Source organism: Anser cygnoides, chromosome 2, assembly GCF_040182565.1.
Source record: "Anser cygnoides isolate HZ-2024a breed goose chromosome 2, Taihu_goose_T2T_genome, whole genome shotgun sequence".
NCBI classification, from domain to species: domain Eukaryota; kingdom Metazoa; phylum Chordata; class Aves; order Anseriformes; family Anatidae; genus Anser; species Anser cygnoides.
In genome coordinates this window covers 59525799-59537570 of record NC_089874.1, presented here as the reverse complement: position 1 = coordinate 59537570, position 11772 = coordinate 59525799, and the positions used below count along the sequence as shown (strand labels likewise).

General features: G+C 43.6%; 1 long non-coding RNA gene across 1 annotated transcript; it reads left to right on the top strand.

Moving 5' to 3' along the window:
- Positions 1 to 200: 200 nt before the first annotated feature.
- LOC106042873 (uncharacterized) lies at positions 201 to 10833 on the top strand. Its single transcript, XR_010829325.1, has 3 exons — positions 201 to 441; positions 7767 to 8015; positions 8492 to 10833. It is a non-coding gene; the product is annotated as an uncharacterized lncRNA (long non-coding RNA).
- The last annotated feature ends 939 nt before the right edge of the window (positions 10834 to 11772 follow it).

Genomic DNA, 11772 nt, shown 5'->3' with positions numbered 1-11772 from the left:
GCAGTCCGCCCTGTAGTGCATGACAAGGAACCTATCTGAACCATCAGCAACAGTTTCCCCAAAATATTGGGATCTCTACAGAAAGACAGGCAAGTCTTACCCTCATGTAAGTCACAGAGGAGAGACCAAAATAAAGCTGAACCAAAAGCTGGACTTCCTGAGATACATCAACCACCTTTGTCAGGAAAACAGGGGGAGGGCTAGCCTGCAGTCTGAATTTTGACCCCATTGTGCTATTATTCTGTCTGTCCCTTAGGCCCACAGTGTGGTATGGGGGCTTGGTGTGTTTGGGATATTTCCACTGCCTGCAGACGAAAAGCTTGTAGAGGTTGGGAGGTTCTGTGTGAGACATCCAGATGTGCCCGCAACCAATGCATGGGAATATTTGGAAAAACTGGATGCTTCCTTGCAGCCTGGCAGATATGAAAGGCACTGTCACAGGTAAGGCATAACTTTGTTTTGTCCCCTCTTAATCACCACTGATACTCATTCAAAGATCCCTTCAGCACTGTAATGGGCTTTTCCTGATGCTTTAAGACATGCCCCTTCATTTGGTCCTGGTGAGGAGCTGAGTATGGAGCTGGGCAGTGGGATTTTTACACAGCTTTGACTTCAATTGTGCTCCAGGTTTATGCAACTGGAAACCTTACAGAGTAAGTGAGGAGTTTGGTTTTGAAGAGTTTAGACCAGGGGAAACGGTTCACCTGCTGTTGCTGCCATTCCTGAAGTATAACAGCAGCTCCACTGTTCATATACTGTTCGTATACCACTGATATACTCCACCTGAGGGAGGAGAGCAGGAGTCAGCAGTGAGCCTGGGCAGGGTGTGGGAGGGCTGCTGACGAGGACTCAGGCTTCCTGGCTCTTAGGAGGTATCACAGCCTCTTTCTGACTCCTTGTGCCTATCACTCACCACCATTTGGTTGTCACCAAAATATTCTGGAGGGCCTGGACTCCCAGCACTGTTGTGTGGGGCCAGGCAATGGGACTGCAATGAGGAGGTGCCTAAAACCTCCTTTGTCCCCTCTGTAAATGCAAGCCTGCTGTTCACCAGTGACTGGAAAAAATGGTAAATCAGGAGAAAAGGAAGCTAGATTTTGATAGAGGGAAGAGACATAAAAATGGTTCCTGCTTGTGTCACCCAGACCAAGCAAAATCAAAAAGCAGGGCAACTATTTGGCTCAGTCCTAGCAATTTGCATTATTTTAAATAGGTGACATATGTATTTATAAGTCACTAAAGATATATTTCCTCTTAACCATACATTGTACTCTGTAAAGTGACCGTAGCATCAAGGATTTCTAAGTTTCTTGCCCTCCTGCAGCTCCCAGATCAAGTATACTCCTCTCCTGCAGACTTCTACCTCCATTCAAAATGCTCGCAGAGCTTGCAATCTGCCAGGTGCTTTCCTCCTGGCCCATCACTGCAGATATATATCATCCAGGGTTTTGTGTCCAGCTGTGCTCTTCTTCTGTGGCTGACATGGGCAAGATGTGCCCCAGACCCTTTTTCCTGCAAAGGTCCAGCAGCCACCAGAGGGCTCAGGCGCTGAAGGAAAGGTCCGTCACCTCTTCCTCAGCCGGGTCCAGCTCAGTGCTGAAGGGAGAGGTGGCAAGTCACTGAGCCACCTCTGACTCCTCGTTGACTAATACAATGCCAAGACCCTTTTCTCCAAGCCCTTAGAAACCCAAAGCCATTTGACTGAGTTGATAACATAAGTAGCTGTAGGGGATTTTTTTTCCTTTTCCCTTTCCCTTCTCCCTTCCACCTTTCCCCTTTCCCTTCCGTTTTTCCCTCTCCTCTCCTCTCCTCTCCTCTCCTCTCCTCTCCTCTCCTCTCCTCTCCTCTCCTCTCCTCTCCTCTCCTCTCCTCTCCTCTCCTCTCCTCTCCTCTCCTCTCCTCTCCTCTCCTCTCCTCTCCTCTCCTCTCCGGCAAGGCCTGTAACTGATGCAAAGCTCAGACTATGCAGAAAGCAAATCCTCTGGGACCTGTGACAAAAAAATTGCCTTTGTAGATTTGGTTTGGCTGGATCTGTTCAATACCTTCCAGATGTGTTACATGGAGATGTATGAGATGGAGGAGTGGTGCTGGCATACCTGTATTTCCTCATACTTGTGGTTTTGAGTTGGGTAAAAAAAGAAGCCTCAGCTGTAATTATCTTTTATGGGAGGAGTCCCTAGTTTTGAAGCAAGACTCAGCACAGAGACCCACATTAGGATCTTTGGGATGTTCATTTATGAGCACAACTTGCCTTGGCAGTGGGGGGGGAAAGAAAGAAGGAAAGCTGGAGAATCACCTAAATGGGGGAAAAAGAAAAAGAAAAGAAAAAAAAAGAAGAAGAAAGAAAGACAGCTATAACTTCATGTGCAACAGCACTTTGAATATAATTTTTCTCCAAACAGATATTGCTGAATTTTAACACTGTTCTAATTGGTAGGTCTAATGTTTGGGTGGGTGTCTGTGGAAAAGATGTTTGGGGAAAAAAAAAATGTACAAAATGATGTCATATTTCTTCCAAAATCTCAAGGGTGTTTTGCTCCTTTTATAAACAACAACAATAACAAAAGCTTCAACACACACACACAAAACAAACCATAGTAGAATTAATATTTAGAGTATTACTCGAAATACAAGTTTATGATAGATTTCACTCCTGGAGAGGCAGCAGTTTGCTGTGTTTTGCAAGAAGACTCATCCAAGACAAGGATTAAATTGATTGTATTTATTTACTAAAGTTTATTTTCTGACACAGAAAAAAAAAAAAAAAAGCCACAATATTCTCAGAGGGAGGAGGAAGGGTCAGAATGGATGCCCATTCGTCCTGGGGGAAAAAGAAGGACATCTGAAAATTACCCCTGTTTCCAAACTGGGAGCTGGCTCTTCTCCCTAGGGAGACGTTCCTCCATCTGCATTGCTACTCTGAATCAGCAGAGCTTCAGAGAAACTGGAAGAGCTCCTGGCTGGGGAGAGATTAGAGGAGTCAAAGAAAAACACGACGGGGACTCAGGGAAGAGGCACCCTCCAGTGGCAGACATTGGAAGAGAATGAATTTCCCCTTGAAACAATCCTTGTCACTGGTATTACCGCTGTGTGACCAGAAATCGTTAACAGCAAGAGCACTGTCCAAAACTAGGTAAACCCAAGATGGTGCTAAGTTACTTTTCTTGGGAAAGGAGATGTGTCCAGGGTTACTAAATATCCCTTGCCTCCTGAATTGTGCTATTTTGGCCCTAGGAAATGTCAGAATAGAGGTCTGGTAGCCCTGTTCCTGGCCTGTTACCTTGATTTGAGTTTACTTGAGTTTACCTCTGGATTGGCAAATTCAATTTTCTGCACTAGTCACATAAGACATTTTTCTTGCAGTCTAGCAAGCTTCCCCTGCGGTATGCAAGTCTGAAATTATTGATCCTATTTCAGCTTGGATGCAAATTCAGTAATCATCCTGTTTCTGACTAGTAATTGCTAGTGTTAAGTGCTGTGGGCACCAGATTCTGCTCTGTCACTTCAGACAGGTAATACATGTATTTGTACACACACACAGCACAACTGCATTTAACCTCTAGGTTGAATGGAAAAAATAAGTGAATACTATTAGGTCAGTATAAAGAAGTAATGTGTTTTAATTCACTGGACTAGGATTATTTTAGTCAGATTTTTCTTTTCTTTGAGTTGTGAATCCCTTTTCTTTTGAATACAGACACAGAGTCCTCCAAACATCCTTTATAGTTTATACTGGCTTACTGCCTCCAGTTGCTGGTGTCTATTTGCTTGTTATCTTTGTCCTACCATAAAATTCAGAGTATGTTGACTAAATTTGTGCAGGATCCTTTTAAAATGTTGTGGCAATATATAAATTTAAGCAGAATAATCTTTTATTAATCAATTTAATGTGGTTTGTTGGAGTGCAAAGTTTACAGTTTGGCAGGAGGGGCTTAGAGACAAATCGAGAAAATGAAAACACATGAAACATTCAATGCTATTAGAATGTATGGGGTTTCTAGAACAAACGAAAAAGGGCTGCAAAATGCCATATTGAACTGATATTACTATTGTAGTATCTTCTTTATCTGTTGGTTGTACGTTACTGCTTGCTGTTGGTGCCACTGAGGCAAATCCTCTCTGTGGTTTCTTATGTTTGTCAAATGAGCTGATCCAGCTGTCCTAGAGCAGGTAGGGATAAAATAGTGCCAGAGAAACAGTGACTCACTTATCCTTTGAAAAGCCTTTGTCAACATCATTTTGAGATTTATGAAGTGGAAGCTTCTTTATATGAGCTACTATAAATGTCCTGGCTGGCCTCATACCAGCAAAAAACCTTGAAGAAAGCTAAGTGTGACTGAGCAAGGGCCCAGTGAGCTCTAGCAAGATGAGATTTGCAGGTAGAATTAGGGTTTTGGTGAAGAGAGAAAAACATTTGGCAGAAAAACTGTTGAGAGCTGGCAGATCTCAGAGAAGAGGGGAGAAAGGGACCCGTAGGAAGGAGAATCATGGGCTGGGTTTGGAAGAGGAGAGGAAGTGTGTGGGAGGGGAAGTATGAGTGGGATGATTGGGTAAGAAAATGAAGTACTCAAGAAATGGAAGAAGGCGAAGTCATTTTAAGGCATAAAAACTGAAACTGGAGTGGCTTGCATAAAAGTAGTGGTCAGGCAACAATGAGAAAGAGTATATGTCTTGGTCTGGGTTGGAAAGAGGCATATTTGTGTTTATCAAAGGAAGACCTTTATTTAGGAGAAAGACCTGAAGAAAGAATGAGAAATGTAATGGGCTTGGAAGTGCTGATGAGAGATAGAGTGTCTTTTAGGCAATTAAGGTAATATAGGGAAAGGAGAAAAGGGCCTTACATCTCAGAGAGAAGATGGGCTTAGAGCAGCAGGCAGAATGTTAGTGTCACAACAGAGACAGGATCAGTCAGGGAGCAGAACTGGAGCACCAGTGCCGGAAGGGATAATAAACTGAGGGAGAGGAAAGAAATAGAGTTCAGAGGAAAAGGAGTTTTCAGGGGACACAACAGGATACGCTCCCTCTCAGTAGCACGCTATTCTTTTCCACCGCCTTCTTGATACTTGCTTTTCCTATTATCTTCCATGCTTATTCCTACGTGCCATTTCATAGAATCATAGAACCATAGAATATCCCGAGTTGGAAGGGACCCATAAGGATCATCAAGTCCAACTCCTAGCACCACACAGGTCTACCCAAAAGTTTAGATCATGTGACTAAGTGCACTGTCCAATCTCTTCTTAAATTCAGACAGGGTTGGTGCAGTGACTACTTCACTGGGGAGCCTGTTCCAGTGTGCAACCACCCTCTCGGTGAAGAACCTCTTCCTGATGTCCAGCCTAAACTTCCCCTGCCTCAGCTTAACACCGTTCCCGCGGGTCCTATCACTGGTGATAACCAGGAGAATAGGTCACCTGCCCCTCCACTCCCCCTCACGAGGAAGTTGTAGACTGCGATGAGGTCCCCCCTCTGCCTCCTCTTCTCCAGGCTGAACAGGCCAAGTGACCTCAGCCGCTCCTCAAGGGCCCTCTAGGCCCTTCACCATCTTCGTCGCCCTTCTCTGGACACTCTCCAACAGTTTAATGTCCTTTTTGTAATGTGGTGCCCAGAAGTGCACACAGTACTCGATGTGAGGCCTCACCAGCGCAGAGTAGAGTGGAACAGTCGCTTCCCTCAACAGACTAGCGATGCTGTGCTTGATGCATCCCAGGTTACGGTTGGCCCTCCTGGCTGCCAGGGCACGCTGCTGGCTCATATGCAACTTGCTGTCAACCACAACCCCCAGATCCCTCTCTGCGGGGCTGCTCTCCAGCATCTCATCACCCAGTCTGTATGTATAGCCAGGGTTGCCCCATCCCAGGTGCAGGACCCGGCACTTGCTTTTGTTAAACTTCATGTGGTTGGTGTTCGCCCAGCTCTCCAATCTGTCCAGATCTCTCTGCAAGGCCTTTCCACCCTCATCTGAGTCCACAACTCCTTCAAGTTTGGTGTCGTTGGCAAATTTGCTCAAAACACCTTCTAGTCCTACATCCAAATCATTTATAAAAACATTGAAGAGGACTGACCCTAAAATGGAGCCTTGAGGGACCCCACTAGTGACCATCCGCCAGCCAGATGTGGCCCCATTTACCACAACCTTTTGAGCCCTGCCCGTCAGCCAATTGCTCACCCATCGTATGATGTTTTTGTTAAGTTGTATGCTGGACATCTTGTCCAGTAGGATCCTATGGGAAACAGTGTCAAAAGCTTTGCTGAAGTCCAAAAAGATCACATTTCCCTTGATCGACTAGATGGGTGATCTTATCATAAGAGGAAATCAAATTTGTTAGGCAGGACCTACCCCTCATGAACCCATGTTGGCTGGGACCAATGACTGAATTGTCCCCCAGGTGCGCTTCAATAACCTCAAGGATCATCCTCTCCATAATTTTACCAGGCACTGATGTGAGACTGACAGGCCTGTAATTGCTAGGGTCTTCTTTCTTACCCTTCTTGAAAATTGGCACAACATTTGCCAGCTTCCAGTCCACTGGGACCTCTCCAGATTCCCAAGATTGTTGAAAAATAATTGAGAGAGGTCCCGCGATGACGTCAGCCAGCTCTTTAAGCACCCTAGGATGAATCCCATCCGGACCCATGGACTTGTATGGATCCGGGTGGAGCAGCAAATCCTGCACATGTTCAGGGGCGGTTGGGAGTTTGTCATTCCCGCCGTCATGGTCCTCCAGCTCAGGGCACCCTGGGTGCCCATCATCAGTGTTGAAGACAGAGGTGAAGAAGGCATTAAACGTCTCTGCTTTGCCTATGTCATTGTCTGTGAGGAGACCTTCCCCATCAAGTAGCATCCATCCATCCATCCATCCATCCATCCATCCATTCTCACTCATCAGGAACAAGTTCAGAAGGTACCTTCCCAGTGTCATGATGACCTCAGGCTGAATTTAGCAGATCCTTAGAGGGTTAGTCAACTTCTGCTAAACTATAGATGAAGCACTCTGCTTTTCCATTGACCATAGTGTATTGCCTGTGGTTTACTTCCTGGGAGAAGTCTCTTTACTTGAGACAAGTGTTTCTTTTCCAGACAGTGCTGGACTCTTGGAATCTTTTTGTTAGTGGCTCTTTACAACAGTTGCAAACAGCTGGAAATCCTTCTTTGCTGGGGGAGACTTCACAGGCCACTGGGCAATGCAATAGAGAGACCATTTAAGTACAAAAATCAATAAATCTGAACACAACTGTAACAAGTGAGAGGAAATGGTGTACAGTGAAAGTACAGAGGCTAACTTTGGCCACTGAGTGAGAACTACTTACAATGGAAAATACTACTAATATATTTTGGTAGAAAAGCTTGTGCGGTTCAAGGTATCACAATCGACCAAAACTAAAGGGAACTACAGTGACATAAAATGAGTTAAAGTTAGAAGTTAGTATTCCAGAAATAGGAAGGGATTTTGAGAGTTTATAAAGTTAGCATATGAAGATTCAAGGAGGTCAAGAAGCTGATGATCCCAGAGGGATAAGCACAAAGTTATTTGCAGCCAGTTTGCAGATTAGGCTGTTACCAATCTTGAAAACATGGATTAGAATTACTGGGAGCAGTAGGTAAGAGATATGGGACACCAGGTATTCAGGGAAGATGCACAGGTAATTATTTAGCGGCACCTGGCTTTGAATCCCTCAAAAGGAGTGGTATACAAATGGATCAGAATGTGTTTGAAGCAGGTGCTGGAAATTTCTAAATCTTTTTTTTTGTTTGTTTTTAACAGAATATTGACAAGAATAGAGCACAGCTGCAGTTGCTCAGGGTTTGACATATACTAACTACTGCTATAGCAGAGCAAAATGAGGCCTTGAAAGAGGATGTGAAAAATTCAACATACAGATTAAGAAACAGATGAAGGTGAAAATCAAAAACTTGAGCAGAAGATCACAGAATTGAAAGCTGATGCACACTGCAGCATCTGATGCCCTGGCTGAAAAAAGCTGAGAAATACTGTGACACATCAAAGAAGCAGGTGGGTAATTTGGTAGCTACTGGAGAGCATGTGGAAGATGGAAAGTTCATAGAGGCTACTGCAAGATAGAAGTGGTAGAATATAAAGTCATTCACCTGGGAAATGGATGTTTGTCAAGAGATATCTCCTTAGGTAGTGAGCCAGAGCTCCTGTCGTTATTCTCTTGCTTACTCCGGTAAAATCAGAGAGGGAAAAAAGGTTTTATTTAGAGGAGGAACAGTACTGTCACTGGCACAAAGCCACAGAGCGTGTCCTTGTCTGTTTCACAAAGTGCAGAGAAAAGCAGAATTTCTAACTTGGTTAGAGCAGTGGATTACAGATAATTCCAATTTTAAAATAATCTATCGATAGCCTCTCTTGCATCCACTAACGTAAGAATCAATTTGAAGCACATCAGAATGGACATCCTTTAGATACCCTGAAATAGTACCAGCTCCTGATAAATGATGGAGAAAACTGTAATATGTTCTCCTCAGCAATGCCAGAAAAGGACCTTGGAATGCTGCTGAGCGATGTGGAGAATGATTGTCAGAGGGGAGGCAATGTATGCAATTCTGCCTGATCTCTCTCCAGACACGGTGAGAAACACACACTTTTTAAACCTTGGTCTCAGGTTTTTGTCTCAGGATGCCCTAGTGGGATCAAATATAAAATAAAATGTTTAAAGCTGTTCAGAGAATGCAAAGGAAATGTAACTTGTCATTGAAGAAATAAATACCCCAGAAGTCACTCTGCATATAGAGGGAGAAAAGAAAAAGCAAGTTCGTGTAATACTTTATTATTTATTAAGCAATTTATTACTTTAATTCTTGGTAACTGGATCAGTAATTATTTATTGATTTATTAAGACAGTTTTGGAAAGTACAAAAAAGTTTCTTGGGAGTCTAAAAATGGGATTTTAAAAATTAGAAACCAGTCAATGTATTTTACCTGATTAAATCTTTTCAATTTCCACAGGGAAAAAACCTTAGCAGTCTCCGTACTCTTTCTTAAAGCAAGAGGGTTTTTTTGCAAGGTGAAATAGTTCCAGTAATTTCTGGATCCTCTGAGGAAGAAGATCAGGTAACAGATGGAAAAATACTTGCATGCAACTACATTTAAAGTTAAGATCAGAAAGGAAATAAAATGGCCTCCCCACACCTAGCCCTCATTGCCTAATAAAAAATAAGGAGAATCCATCTGCCACAAACTGCAGGCTGAGCCAGACTCAGAATAGGTGTTCGCAAGTCAAAAGAAATAGGAAATGAAATTAGTGAATGAAATGTCATTGCAGCGGCACAGATGTGTATGAAATGTCTGGCTCTGCCAGCCAGACACAGCAGTTCTGTGGGATTCAGGCAGGAGAGTTAGGGCCGTTAAGTACCTCCTGGAGTTTCAGCATAATGTGATGGATTACGCAGTTTGTGTCTAGGTCTATCAGCATACGTTCACTTGATGCTAGTTGACCAAAGTGTGAGTATTAATGCAGAACGTGCTCGGAAACAGATGACAACAGCTGTTGTATCGTGTTTTTAAGGCGCAGTAGATGCATGCAGAAGTAATCACATTCCCTAGCAGCCCATCCTACTGCAGCTCTTAAGTCCATCCACCAGCTGAGCCAGAGAAGTATTAGACTTTGATCTCCTCTAATTCTGCTCCAGGCATGACAGAACAGCACCCTCCCTCCTCAATACCCTGAAGCAATAGTAACTTAATCTGGAAGTCTTCTTCAGGATGACAAATGTTGACTGAATATAGCAGTGGGGTCTGGCAATGGAATAATTTGTAAGTAATTGGGAGCATCAGAACATGTCTAATAATGTGCAGTTTTGCAGATTATGTATAATGTGAAGACCTGACAAACTTCAAGTTGCCATGACAGCTTTGTCACAAAAACTGTGTATACTTTTATATGGAAATGGTGACAGAAGTAACGCATGATTTTTAAGTAATCGGTAGGTGAGATGGTGTTGGGGGCAGGGAGGGACTTTGGCATCCCAGAAGGGAAAATGTTACCAAATGGATGGAAAGAGAGATTTGGGATGCTGGGGAGAAATGTGAACTTAGGGATGTTGGCCTGGGTCCCCTGCGGGTAAGAGGGACTGATGGGAGGAGAAGCAGAGAGTGAGGACCCAGTAGCAGAGGTTATTGATGGACAGTAATAGTTCTCAGCAGGACACAGAAAAAGACTTAAAAGCTGTTCAGAATGCCAGTGGCAAGACATGCAGTTAAGAAGTATAAAAATAGCAGGTGGAGCATTGTGTGCCAAGCCAATACATGACAAACAAGTTCCTGCGTGTTACACAGCATCCTACTTGGTACTGAGGTTACAAGCAGGATGTAGAGAAACCCAGGGTGCAGATGGGGAGGGGGAAAGTACTTGGGTTCATAAAACACAAGATGAGGGAACAAGGGTAAATAATAAACGTGAAGTGATGGAGAGGAAAAGGAGTCCTCAGGGGTCCACTCTGCTTGGGAGGAGAGTGGACTCAAGCCAACAGGACTCCTCACCATGACTGTGGCAGTGACGGATTGTCTGCGTGTTTGCAGAAACCATCGGGGGTGTTTCCAGTGCTAAAGTGGCTGGTGGGGTCAGGATGAATCCTGGTCTGCAAAGGTTGAAAAAAGCAAGTACTGGCTACCTCCGGGGTAGACAGCATCCAGTGTGTGGCACAAGCCCACTGACATGACTGGTGAGTGTTTTATTTAGCAATCAAATAAGTAGCACAAGTAGGAGACGCTTGGTCACAAGTCCCAAACACTCAGCTGTTGATCTTTTGCTATTGCTACTCTGGAAGCTGCAGGTCAGCAGAACTGAGTCCTACTTCCTCTCCAATAAGGCGTAATGAGTTAATGTGCAGATAGCTAAAGGAGCCGATAGCCTAAGGAGTCCACGTGTCCAAAGCAGACAGATTTGCTAGGAAGTTCTGCTTGGTTGGAGTTACCCCATGCACGATCAGAGTACCCACGGTGCATAGGAATTTAGTGAGCTTTCTCTAATACAATTAATTTATAATAGTGCTGATCATTTTTGTGTGCAAAGCTAAAGACTTGGAAAGACACCTGAAGAAATGTATAGAAAGCACAGATCTCAAGTCACTGGAAAGGATTTTATAAGTTCCAAAATACTGAAAATTGTTATGAGAGCTTGTTGGGTAGTATATGAAGTAGATTCATATGAAGTATATGAAGTATATGAAGTATATTCATAAATGAACAGTAGGCAAGTTTCAAAAGACTGATGGATATACAGTGGACTATAGAGGTGAGGTCGCAGAAAAGGTAGAAAATGCAGGATGGAAAGGGACACTTCGAAAGTCAGCTGAAACTGATGTGAACTAGCAAACAATTTTAGTAGCAACAACAACAACAGAGTGCTAATAGGGAAATTAAAGATTAGCACACAGATTTAAAGAAAGTAAATATTGCTAATACAAGAAATGGCTGGGGAGTCCAAGAGGTATTGATCTCAGAGGGAAGAGAAAGGTATTGTACTGCTGCTGTCGGCTCAGACTTGTAGGTTATTTTACATAATCTGCTGAAATGTTACCCATAACTCATTTACGTGGATAACTTTATTCCAAAAACTGTCCTTTCCTGCTCTTGAAATAGCAACCTACAGCCTTGCCAAGGCATAGTTTACTTTCTAAGGACAATTTCCTCCTAGCTTTTCCTCCAGTTGCAGTTGGCTGTTTCATTTCCAAAGACCAGTGGGCTGGTATCTGCTTATTATCACTCATCACCCTCCTGTCCTTTGTCTGTAATGTCTACTCCTAAC